The sequence below is a fragment of the Phodopus roborovskii genome, unplaced genomic scaffold (genome assembly GCF_943737965.1).
Source record: "Phodopus roborovskii unplaced genomic scaffold, PHOROB, whole genome shotgun sequence".
NCBI lineage: Eukaryota > Metazoa > Chordata > Mammalia > Rodentia > Cricetidae > Phodopus > Phodopus roborovskii.
The window spans coordinates 6,569,494-6,583,332 of record NW_026126619.1 but is presented as its reverse complement, the minus strand read 5'-3'; the positions used below and the strand labels follow the sequence as shown (position 1 = coordinate 6,583,332).

Sequence of the window (13,839 nt, the reverse complement as noted above, 5' to 3'; positions counted from 1 at the left end):
ACTAACAAGGACAAGTGTCTTTAATAACACCATGGAAAGTTCCTCCATTGTGTCAGTGAGGGTTGTTTAAAATAATTTGGTAGACATCAGCAAGTTCTGTTTTACTAAGTTGCGAGTCCTCCTCCATGTAAAGGAAATGAAGCCAAGTGAGTAGTACTCATCTTTGGAGAAGGCTGATTTAATTCTATGATTAATCTATATAAATTTACATAGAATTTTAGACAAAACTTCTTAAGTGTTGGGAGGATTCACTGAAATAACATATAGTACTTAGAAGATAAGCAATACTCTGTTTTAGTCTAAAGATTTTAATGGTTAACAATATCAAGTAAAATTATTTTGAATTGATAAATATATTCAAAATAATCCTTTTCTAAAACTTGTCACTGACAAAATGATATACTTATATCCATTTGTTGTTTGAAAAGAATCATCTTAAAACATTTGAGTATCTGCATGTTGCACAATTTGAACATTGGTTGACCTGTACCAACTAAAGCGTTTTGACAATGGCTCCTTTCTTTTCTCTCTGTTTGCCTCTCTTCCTCCCCTGTGTCTCCTTCCCTTTTCACCTTTCTATTCGTGTGTGTGTGTGTGTGTGTGTGTGTGTGTGTGTGTGTGTGTGTAGGTATGTATGTAAGTATATATACATATATGTGTGTATGCATATATATATATACATATATATATATAATATTCAGTACTGATTGGAAGTATAATTTCTTTTTAGGGTTTTCTTTTTCTTCTCTTACTTTGTGTATTTTCAGATTTTTTTTACTTAAATTTGTCTTCCTTGGGATCACCTTTCATGACCACCAGCTATTTCCTTTGCAATAACACGTGCTTTTCATTCGGGGATCTTACTATGATCTGTAATGCTTTACTAGTACATTTATTCATTTAGTATGTTTCTTTCTCATTAGTCCATACATTTTAGCGGGTAGAAAAACTTGTCTAGAGGCATATTTCTTATAGCTCACATGTGTTATGAATATAGTAACTACATAATGAATGATTGAATATATCATATATGTGTTCATTCAGTCTTGTATATCATTTGAGTACTGGCATAATTAAAGAATTTTATTACCTAATTCAAGTTTTGTGCCTTCAGTGACAAGTAAATAGCTAAATGTCACTACAATCAAAAAAATCTAAACTAATTTTCATTGTTTTACAACTAGTGATACATACTTTATAGTCAATGAAGAACTAATTTTATTTTGTATTATTTTCCTTAATAGTGAAAAAGTTATATACTGCATTAAAATTGCTCAGAATGAATTCAAATGCTATAATTATTATTGGATATTCTTTTGGAGCAAGTTATACAAGATTGGGGTTTAGATTATTGATCTTTCAAATGGGATTAATCATACCTATATTATCAGTATATTTTATAACAGATGAATGAATAATGTATGCAAAGGCATGTGACCCAGTAAAGGGTTGTTTTATTTTCCTTACTCTATGGATTTTGTTACTTTGCTTTTAGTTAAAAACCTTGATCAAAAATGTATAAGGTAAATAAACAGAGGAAGCACAATCTATATGCCATCATAAGACAATAAATTATTTTCACTTACCAAACAAGTCCATTGGTGATGGTAAAATCATGTTTGTTAACCTCAGCCCCTACCAGTATTGTGTAGCTGATGTCTGCAGAGACAATCCTCTGACATCTTCTTTAGTACTTCCTCACATCTATAAAAGAATTCGCAGATACAGAAGGCTAGCAAAGCAGAAACTTTATTTAGAAGAGGAAGTACTTGAGAAAACAAAATAAGCCTGCTGGTGAGATGCAGGGCAGCAAAGACTTCACTGGAGGAACAGGGGTGCTGCTTGTTATGGGGCCCAGGGATGTTGAGAGGGAAGAGTTCAGTGGAAATCATCGGTCTAGTTTCACAGTCCTGATAATTGAGTTATATAATTAGTTATACAAGCATCCCTTGGAGACATGTGTTTTGAATTTGAAGCTGAGAAATGGGTGCAGTAGAGTCAGTTTTCCCTTGAATTTGCACTTGCCTTTGGAGCACTCCCAGTGGAAGGGCCTATACTATGCATGCCTTGCAATTCTTTGGGGCCTGACTTTATTTCCTTGCTAATTAGAGAAGAGGGATGGATCTTGGTCCATGTAAGAGAAAGGAGGAACAATATGAGGAAAGAGCTGGCCATTGCCCTGATTCCCAACGTCCTGCCTATCAACCATTCTCAAATAGCAAGGACTGGACACTAAACCTCATCTTTTGATTAACTAGCTAATTAATTATGTGTTAGAGATTGATTCACAACTAGGTCAGGTTTTTTTTTTAATAGATGTATTTAAGTTTTATTTTTCTTCAAAAATACTTTACAGAAAACCTCTTTACCTTCCAACTTCCAAGAGTGGGTTGATAGGTAAGTCTATACATGGTGTTGTCAGGACAGAACCCCCCCCCCCCAGTTCTCTGCCTGGAGGGTGTATCAGGCTCCATCACTGGTCTTTTCTGATTGGACTGTTTTTACAAAAATGTGTCATCCCTCCTTGCTTTTCTTCAGAGCACTTACTGATGTGTTTACAATTGTCATTTCATTCTCAAATGTGGACAGCATCATTAAAAACAAGAACTGGTTTTAATTCTCCCCTTTTCCCTGCTGAATTTTCAGTTCTGAGAACACTACTGCACGGCACAGGCAACCATCCTCTGTGTAAAAACACAGCATTATACTGAGCAAATTTCTCTCTAGGCCATCTGAAGGAGTCAGTCGCAGAGGTGCAGGGATTGTATCTGGTGTGCATGTGTGTGCGCGTGTGTGTGTGCGTGCGTGCATGTGAGCATGTGCTCATGCACTTTCCCTTTTATTTGGAAGTAATAAACAGCTTGAAGAAGTATTGATAATCATATAATGACAAATGTTGTAATAGTTTAGAATTTGGCATAATTTTGTGTATTCAGATTTAGCTTAGTCTACATGTGGGTTGTTAAATGTGTAGTGTTGATAGATACATATTTATAGATAAATGTAACATGCACAAATATATAAGTCCTTCCCCTTCTAGTGAGCAGCATTCAAACTAGGATTCCTCAGGAACAGGTAACTACTGAGTGTGCCTAGTACCTTGGTGGAATTCGTAATATTGTTTATGTGATAACTGCAGGGCACTTTCACAAAATAGGAAATTCTAAAGTGAGGTTTGAAGAATGGTCATGGAACATGTGGCAATGAATACTATTGTAATTTTTTTAAAAAATGGCTCTAGAAAGAGAAAGCTGCCATCCAGTGGTGTTCAAGTGGAGGGTTTTTTGTTTGTTTATTTGTTTGTTTGTTTATTAAGAGAAAAGGATCATAAAAGGGGAAAGAGGAGGGGGAGACCAGCTTCCAGGGACAGGAGCAGTGGGAGAGGAAAGAGAGGCGGGGGGGGCAGACGGGGGAGGCAGAAGAGGGAGAGAAGGAGAGGGGGGGTGGGAGGGGGGATGGGAGGGGGCAGGACCCTTTTAAAAGGGAACATAGTGAATAAACACATCAGTGAATAGTGGCATCAGTTGAGGGCTTTTTCTGTCAGAACTCCAAAGGCAGGCCAGTACAAATGCCTAAAAACTCACAAACACTAATTAAAAATTCAGGAAATATGGATGAAATGTAGACTTGTGTTAGCACTGGACCACCATTGACTGAGTAACTATAAGGAGTCCCGAATAGCAACATCAGAAAATTACAGGGAAAAGTGGGTGTTGATCCCATGATACTCTTTTGTTCGATTTAGTTTTTTTTTTTTTAAATTAATACTTCTCAAAAAATAAATTTGTTTTAAAATGTGTTGTAAAGTTCTTCGCAGGTAAAGGTCAGGGTGTTTTAACTACCTATGCATGCTTTTATTTCTGTAGAACTTCAAACCACCCCAGTAAGGTGTTTGCAGAAGAAAAAAAAAAAAAACTGAACTTGCAAACTTGCAGGGTTAGATCCCAGTTTAGTTTATTTATGTCTACTCTCTGCATAGACTTTGTTTCAGACAACTGTTTCTTTATTTTTATTCTCACTCAAGTTGGAAGCAGGTCTAAATATAAGGAAGAGTGTTGATGCTACTAGTTCATACCTCCAAATACAGCTGATGATGTAAAAGCTATTTTGGTGGCTACCGTGAATGATAGTTTAGTCTAGCTTAAGTAAGTAACCCTGGGAAGTGCCTAGTCTAACCTTTACATCTTTAAAGAACAATAAAGTTATAGAGCTATAGACTTACAGAGACGATAGAACCCTAAATATGTCATCATTTGATACACAAGTTACACATGGAGAAATGACAACTATAATGTGATTTTCCTGTGGATATGCCTTGTTATTATATGTGCTTCATAGACTTTGAAAGCTTGCCAACTAGTTTGGTTCACTGTTAGTTTTAAACTGTTAAAAAAAAAAAAAGTATTCTGTCACATAATGTAAGAGTCACCCCCCCCCACCTAAGGTTTGTGATATAAAGTACTTGATAATTAAATCCTACAGTTGAGAGTTAAAACACTAACCTTTTATTAGCCAATATTTAGGGAAAAATGACTTAAATTCACTACTTTCAGTTTTCATATTGATACAATGTGGCAACTGAACTATCTTTGCCTTATGGGGACTTTGCATGGTCATGTTTCTTTGTGTGTGTCAGTCTGAAATGTTTAAAACTTGTTGTCATAAATGGTTCTTTTAAGATTCAGCAATAGATAAACAGGCACCCTAAGCCCTATTAAATTCCCAATGAAGCCTCATAAAAGTGTTCCTAAAATCTCCACCTTCAAGTAGTGAAGGCATATTGATGGAGTGCTATAATTTCATTTACAGTGTATTACTGCTCCAATTTGGGGAGGAGACCAACAGGAAGCCCAATGTGTGGCAGTTACTTTTCTTTGGCAAATGGCTTACGCTGTAGTGTTTAACTGACAAGTAAGATGCCATTTTCCAATAATGGCCTGGAAATTGGTCCCTTCTGATCACCTTTAGTTACTGCATTGAACAGAAGAGGGATAAACACAGCGGGTAAAATTGTTTAAGTTTCTCCACTCACAGCTAAATTTTAGCATCACTGAGATGAGACCATTTTACAGACGCTGAAATATGAATGAGACCTGTGGAATTAGGCAGTTCATTCATGCTCTCCCAACTCATTCTGCCAAATAATAGTATATAATTTACATTCAAGGTAGACTGTCCATATACTCTTTCATTTTTTTCATCAGTCAACCTAGTAATTCTAAAACAGGAGGGTGTATAAATTTATTATGAATATAGTCCCTATAAAGGAATTTTCATTATATATTATTTGATTTTGACTTCAGGAACTGGCCAAAAGGTTTTTTGAGTAGAGGTGGTAGCCATGTATTATCATACCTCATACACACAAATGCTGAATTTATTACTGGAGGTGAAATCTTCAAAACCTAAGTATTTTGAAAAAAAAATAGTAACCTAGTTGGAAACTACATTAAAATATGTTAACAAGTCATTCAAATTATCATTTGAACTTACAGTTAGTGAAACACTTATTTTCTTCAAACACACAGAGATGAAGGATGGTCAGAGAGGAGTGTAGAAGCAAAGAAGCTAGCACATTTTCATTGTAAAATTCATTTTTCTTCCTGTCAATCCCACAGAGAGGAGGAGAAAGACCACCAACCCAAATCATCATGGCTAAGTAATTAAAACAAGCAGTTCATTAAAGCAAGCTTTTCTTTCTTTCTTTCTTTTCTTCCTTCCTTTCTTTCTTTCTTTCTTTTATTTTTTTTTAAAGAAAGTTCATGTACAGGGGCTGTCTCCCTGTAATGTAGGATTTAAGAAGTCATCGTAGCATGTAAATAAAGATACGGCCTTTATAAGTCAGGGGTAGGGAGTTTCCAAATGGTGAATTTGGAGGCAAAATAGGCAGGGTTATACAAGTAGAACAAACAAATCCTAAATACCTCTTTAAATAAAGGCAAGGTGGATATAACAAGGTGTCAAAGGTTCTCATATACCTTTTGAAACAAAGGTAGGTTTGCAAGATGGTCTAAACTTTTTGAAATGAAGACATGGTTGTCATGGGACAGCTACTACAGTACTATTTGGAGATAAGGTTGCAGGCAGGTATAGCCCAATCCTTGAGAAACAGAGATTTAATCATAAACATGAATGAACCTCATTGGTCTTTACTGCAAGTTGGCCTTTAAGCCTAAGATGGAGGCAGGCCAGTTCTTTACTCTGTCCTGATTTTTACAGAATGGCATCGTTTTATTCCCTACAATCTTTTCTCCATTGAATTATTATGTTGGCTTTCATATTTCTCTTTCAATAGTACGAGTTTTTACAAAGTTAAAACAGTAATCAAATTGTACAGAGAAATCTTTCCTAGAAAAATGCACGTGATTTATCTTTCCTGCCATTATCTTATTAAAAGACAGAAAATTGCATCCGGACACCTAAAATCTCATCTTTTCTTTCTTCTGATTTAAAATAAATCCAACAGTAATGCCTCAGATTGTCATGGTGTCCAATTGAAACTTTATCTTAACTGTTGTAAGAGGACTGAAGTAGAAGGTAACAACCTAGCTCCTTAGACAATTTGTTTACATACAAATAGAGGTAATTTTTTTCTTATCTGAAACATAGAAACAGTGTCAGTTATTGGCAAAAATTAGTCCTGATTGTTTCTTTATTTCAGCAATATTCATTTTTACTACAATGTAATAACTCTTTAAAGAGAAATGAAAGATTTAACTATAGGAATTATGTTATGGATAGAGCCAATCAACTAATGGAGAGCCTGACGGTGATAGATCAAACAATTGTAGAGCCTTCTGTTATTAAAAAATACCATGTCAAAATGTTAGTCATTAATTTTAAGATAAGGAATTTCAAGTCTTTCTTTTTTTTTTTTTCTTTGTAGAGATGAGATTATGAATGTGTAAGCTAGGGAAAGTGATTCAGTTTTGGGTTTTTTTTTCTGACATGTTATTAGATTTTCCACTTATTTCACGGCATCTCAGAGGCCCTTAAAACTTAGTTATCTCATATTGCACATGGCCAGTCTGAAATCCAAGAAGACTAGGCCATTTGCCAAAGTCCCCTCTGCTCTTTCCTTTTTCATTTGTCCTTTTGTTACCTGTGTTGTATGTATTTGCATCATACAAAAATGCCTGGTGTATATTGAATATTCAGTATAGGTATGTGCTACAGTGAAACAAAAAGTTAAAAGTACTATTAGTGGATTATATGCATCTGTTTCTTCTCAAAGGGTTGACAGCTCCGGAGATGCTGTCTTTGGTAAAATAATATACTTTAAAATGCTCAGATCTTCTACCGCAGAGACTTCTAATATCCAGCTCAGTTCCTATACCTTTATCCTGAGAGGAGTTTCTCTGCTGAGTCGTGGTCTGTTACCTAAAATTGGAATCATCAAATTTTTAAAGGAACTCTTTGAAGGCAAAATATTCAGTTTGTATCCCCTGTCCTTCAGGCACTATTTTTCACCCCAAAATAAGTCTAACTTATAGTTGCATTTAATTGCTCAAATCTATTGATAATGGGACCATCTACATCTTTCCATTAAATAATGTTTTCTTTAAAGCAATTGTTGACTTTTTTGACATTCTTCTTCTCAGTAAAAAGCTTTACTCTTCATCCATCCATGCAAGGCTTATCCTTCCTTCATTTCTGAAATCAGTATGTCACTATGTCCTACCTACTCTACTACTTAAATATTTTTCCTCATCTGTTACCAGTTCCCTAATTTCAGACATTAGCTTCATGTTTAAGTTCTGATGGTGTCTAGTTATCGGGTGACTGGCCCACATGGTCTTACTGCCCTTCAAACGGTCCTCAGCTGCTGCTTGAGCAATATCTATATGACCGTACCATGTCAGTGCCAATGCTTCAAGGCACCAGAGCAAAATTCCAGCTGTACAACGGGACAGACAAAACTCTGGGAGACCACTGCACTCAGTTTCAGACTCACTGCTCTGCTGTAATTGTCTTTCATCATACAATCTGCTGTTTCATAGCTAAAATTTTCTTCTGACTCCTTTAACTTCCATAACCTCCCCACTAAGAGAGCAGTTGTTAGCTCTGGTATTACATTTCATATGTTATAGTGAGTGGGCATTATCCAGCTCTTTTTTAGTACACTCACCCTTCAAGGATAGGGCCAACATTTCATATTTAATGCATATAATTTATCACTTACTGGCTTTGAATATCATTTATGTTTGTTCATTCTAACCCAACAGACTGCCCTGTTGAGCTCTACTTGCATGCATCCCATATTTTCCCCCTTTATACTCTTGCTTTGAAATATGGTACACCTAAATCTGGTATGTGTTTAGTATCATCCTACTTATCTTTTTGTATCTGAGGATACATTAAAAGCATTTCTTCTTAAATAAATACCTAGCACAGTGCCTAGCAGTAAATTATTACTGGCCTGGGATGGTCTGTGTAATTGTGGTTCCAATTTGGTATTGCCTTTGACCAAAATTTATAGCCCTATCATTTGATTTAGTCATCATAGTCATAAAAAAATGCCTTTGTATGATATTTTTCCATTGTTTGCATGTAGCATAAAATAGACTCCAAGCTCTTAGAGAAAGGAGGATGTTTCTAGAGACTACTAGAATCTAACAGCAGTTTGCCATGCTCATTAGCCAAACTTGTATTAGTTTACAGGTAAAATGTAAGGTTCCCATAATGAAAACATCATTCTTAAGTTAGGATTATTCTTACTCTGAAGTACAAAGGAATCACTCATAATGGTGTCCCATTATAAGAAATGTATTGAAGAAAGTTGATGATAGAGGCTGGTATGGGAATAATATGGGGGTCAAGAGGATAATTTAATGCTCTGGGGAAGTCTGTCCATCATTCCAATCAGTTTGGTGATTAGTCAGAAGGCAAGAATCCCTTATTTGGTTTCAATTTCTATACAACAATATAGGCTGAGCATTGCAAACTATGTGCCTTATTCTTTATAGAAGAAGTTAAGGTCTTTAAGAGAAAAATATATTATGAGTAATCTTTGCCCATTTAGTAACTTCAGAATCAATATCCAATGTAAGAGTTTGCCTTGGAGTATTTAGGGCCATGTTTGCTTACAATGAAAAGTTGTATGTATTCATATTACTGTTTGATCATTTTTAAATCCATACCATTATAAGCTCCATAATGGCTTTATTAACTCAGGCTAGATTAGCATTTAGCAAAATGCTTAAGATACTAGAAATTCAGTAATAATTAATGAAAATGAACAGGGTAGTTATGATAATCATCTCCTGCTCATGTTTTGAGACAGTTATTTACACAGATTCACTAAGGAATTGTATGGGCGTGTGTGTGTGTGTGTGTGTGTGTGTGCGTGTGTGTGTGTGTGGTGTGTGGTGTGTGTGTGTGTGGTGTGGTGTGTGTGTGTGTGGTGTGTGTGTGTGGTGTGGTGTGTGTGTGGTGTGGTGTGTGTGTGTGTGTGTGTGGTGTGTGTGTGTGGTGTGTGTGTGGTGTGTGTGTGGTGTGTGTGCATGTGCGTGTGTGTGTGTGTGTGTGGTGTGTGTGTGTGTGTGGTGTGGTGTGTGTGTGTGGTGTGGTGTGTGTGTGTGTGTGTGTGGTGTGTGGTGTGTGGTGTGTGGTGTGTGGTGTGTGTGTGTGTGTGTGTGTGGTGTGTGTGTGGTGTGTGTGTGTGGTGTGGTGTGTGTGTGTGTGTGTGTGTGTGTGTGTGTGTGTGTGTGTGTGTGTGTGGTGTGTGTGTGTGTGTATACCTGTGGTGCTGAGTATTGGACTCAGCCTGCTGCCTCCACTTCTCATCTACTCCCAAATTAATATAATATATCTTATCCTTAATTATTATTTCTGCAAAATAATTTATCATTTTAGAATTTTAGATTAGTTTACTACACATGAATCAATTGATCTGAAAATAAATAATATAATTTAAAAGAAAAATATTTCATTTCACCAAAGCAAATAAGGCCAGAGGAACAATTTTTAAACAGTAGAACCAATGTTCAATAAAACAACAAATTGATGCCATTATAAGTTCTAAAAAATAATTAATTAGGTGACTATTCTTCAATTATCTCAGCTTCCAGCTGTGTAAAAGTGATGAAAGAGGTAACCGAAACCTTCTGAAGCTTATCATTATAATTATGTAACAAAGCAAACAGTAAAGCACAATAAAGACACAAACATCATTGAGTGATTTTTCTTTGCTACTTAATTCCAGGAGTGCTTCCTGACCATAAGTTCTCTGAGGTTTTGTATAGGGTTACATATGAATGCATCCTTAGCTTTACCAAGGACTTAGAAGCATTATTTCAACGTGTATTTTCTGCAGATAATACCGCACAAGGAAATACTCATCTTCAGACTGACATAAGAAAACATGTCCTGGTCATTAGCCAGCTCTTGGGCATCTACAAAATTTTCCGATATATACATGAATAGATTTATAAATCTTCTATTTATAAATACATTCAGTTTTCTGACGGGTCTCTCTCCTCCCTCTCTGTGTCTATGTCCACCCCTCTCATTTCACTTTCAAAGAAAAGCTTGACTAATACACGTGGGTTACTGGAATGGTAGATAGTTCATAGCAGATACAATACTACAACATATTACTAACCTATATTATTTTGATTGCTACTCAGTGAATATTATTTTATCTGCTGTCATTCATGTTTTGCTGAACATATGTCATGCTGGACTTATGCTGATTCATGTTATTTCAAGCCTGGAACAAGGTAATACTATCTCCACCACCATTTACTTCAGCTAGGTTTGTATAGCGTTCTATATTGAATGATAACTTTTAGATCTTCTGAGTTTTACTCCTAGGTAAGAGTCATGTGTTTAGGGAAGAAGGATATGGGATATGCTGGTCTTCAGACTGATATAAGAAAACATGTCCTGGTAACCCTCCATCTCTTAAGCAGCTATGATATTTTCCAAGATGTACATAAATAACTTTATAAAACTTATCTTTATAAATACATGCAATTGTTACTATTCTTTTTCCATAGCTCTCAGTAAACCAAAGCTAAAGCCAGTAAAAGGGCAAAGTTAGAAAAACAAATCCTAGAAATTGATACTCCACATTGAAATATGTTTTATGTTACTATTGTAAGGTTTTGTTCTATAAACTCATTTTATTAATAATTAAATGAAATTTTTAGCTCCCAGACAGCTTTATTTGATGAATGAACTGCCTTAGAATTGAGCTACTTATAATCTGTTCTTATTTCCTTAGTTTTAAGGTATGAAGTAATACTATATGATAAATATAAATTCTGTGCACTAGTATGTATGTACTTCATGTTCATTTTGCCTTATTCTGGGCTACAAAAGACATATTTATTTCTTACCTTTCATTTTTCTTAATACAGAAAGAATATCCTTTTGCTATTGCTACTTATGCAGTATCTCATGTGGTGGCTGGTCTGCTTTTGACTGAGGAGGGCTTGCATAAGTGTCAATATAAATTAGAATTTAAAGTATGTAGACAACTTTTTTAAAAGAACTGTGTTGTATGTGCCAATTGGATGTATTAAAAATGCATTGGACAGCCTTGTGTATGGTTTGTGAGGAATCTCCTAAGGTCTCCTGAAAAGAGCTTGAAGCCAATGATTTTTCATAAACTTGTTCAAAAGGAAGGGATCTTTCTCAATATTGTAATATGACAAATGGTTTAGACACAAGACAGTTCTCTGAAGAAGTCTATGAGTAGTCAAGTCTTTTCCAATCTTTCTTCTATTAGGCAAGATTTTTCCATCTCTTAGGTAGGAGTTCCTGTCAGTGTAGTGTTCATCAGGAAACATTAGAATGCCTGTCTGGTTTTGGTGTCTGAAATGCTGATGGCTGAAACACACTTAAGATAATAAAAAAAATGCTGAAATAATGAAAAAGTCAAATTGTATTTCCCTGATGCTTTAGGAATGGTCATTTATATATGGATTTTGACTGTATATGATTTTATTGTGGTTGGTATTGTTTTCACATAGTATGGAACTCAACATAGTCTATAAAATGCCTTGTCATATATCTTCTTACTTGTATGTTTGGTAGATAAATGAATGCATTCTGTTTGGGCCAGTGGCCACTGTGCTGCTCTTATTCTTGAGCCTAGATTATTTTTTTCCAGATTCTTTAGAAGATTTCCAGTACTCTTAGTTGCGGCTTATAACATATTTCCTTGAGTCAGTAACTACCTAAGTTAAAGTGACTTAATATATTATATTGTGTCATACAAATCACAAGCAGAACTAACAATTCACCACACACTTGCCCATGAAACTGAAGCCTGAAGTCTTGTGTATGATCTCAGCTCTAGCCTCCTTAGATGTGGCTGCCGAGCCCTATTCTGCAGCTCGTTGAACTCCTCTCTCATTGTCTTGCCTTCCAGAGAAGAATTGTTCATCTTTAGGACTTGGCTCCCTTGCTCATCGCTTTTGTTCCACTTTCTGACACTGAGACACTGCTCCTCCTTTCTCCTTTCTCTCACATCTCTTCCTCTGTGATCAGCATCCTTGAAGGGGTGATTACTGATCTGCCCATCCAGCCAAGCTTCTGTGAAGGCAGGGTAACCCAGCACTGTTGGTCAGTTTCATGAAGTTAAAGCAATTGGGGTTAGATAGATGGCTCAGTGGTTTAGAGCAGGGTCTGCCCTTCCAGAAAACCTGGGCTCATTGCCCACATAGTGTTTCACAGCTGTCTGTAATTCCAGTTCCAGGGGATTTGACGCCCTCTTGTGGTCTCCATAGGCACCAGATATGCATGAAGGTAAGCATACATAAATAGTAAATATAAAAATGAAGGAAGCAAAGTCTTTAATATTACTGTGCTTATATTAGAGATGAATAGATACCCAAGATTAACATTGTGCCTATTAGACAGAATCCTGTCTGTAAGATATGTATGTATGTGTATGTTTATATATATGATTGTCCGATATTATTCAGGTAATCAGAGCTAAAGTATATACATGCAAAAAGCACTGGATGGATTCAGCAGGCTGTTGGTTGTACTTACATATTCATTTATATGATATAATATTTTTTTTAAAACTGAAAGCCATGAATTTGAGAGAGCATTGGGAGTGTTCATGGAAGGGTTGGGGGGACATGAAAAGGAAGGCAGATATAGTTTATTTTTAAGTGAGGTAGTTTTTTAATGTATGCTATTGGTGGAATGAATGTGTAGGGCAGCTTATTTTGAGTGCCACGTTACGAGTCCTGTTCAGAAACAGAATCAGGAATCCTGAGTCATTAATAAAATCTAGTGGGAAGACTAACCCAGGCATGAGGTAAGGCCCAGCACCTCCTCTTCACAAGCACCCCAGTGTGCTGAAGGTGGATGCCACAGGCCACGTCCTTTTACCCATCGACGAGTTGGCCCACCTCATTGCTCTAGCCTGGTTTCCCTTCTGAAGGGCATGATTTGATGGGCTGTGGCTCAGAACTTCAGCCCCCTCCCCCCTTCACCTTTCAGCTTCCAGAAACTGCTGCAGTTAGCTTTTGGTTGTTGGTGTTGGAAGTTGTGCAGTTTTTCTCCGGATCCTTTGCCACATGAGTAACCAGGTGATGCTGTCACTGCTCTCTAAGCATGGCAGTTACGAGCAGAGCCTCGGAAGGTTTCCGTCCCTAAAGTAAGATTCAGAGTGAAGTCTATATGCCAGCATAAAGGCTAGAAGAAGAAGAAAAAAAAAACTATATCTGTTACATGGTTTTAACTCTTGCTCCAAAAGACACTTCATTGTAATATAAAGACCTCGGTCATGCAGCATTGGAAAACAGTCTGGTGACAGTAAAACCATGGCAGGATTAATTATTAGAAAACAAAACAAACAAACAAAGAATTCTTGAG

At 36.3% G+C, this 13,839-nt stretch overlaps 1 protein-coding gene across 1 annotated transcript in view; it reads left to right on the top strand.

Moving 5' to 3' along the window:
* Positions 1–13,839, top strand: part of Nav3 (neuron navigator 3) — a 281,130-nt gene that overhangs the window by 29,216 nt on the left and 238,075 nt on the right. The window lies entirely within an intron of this gene.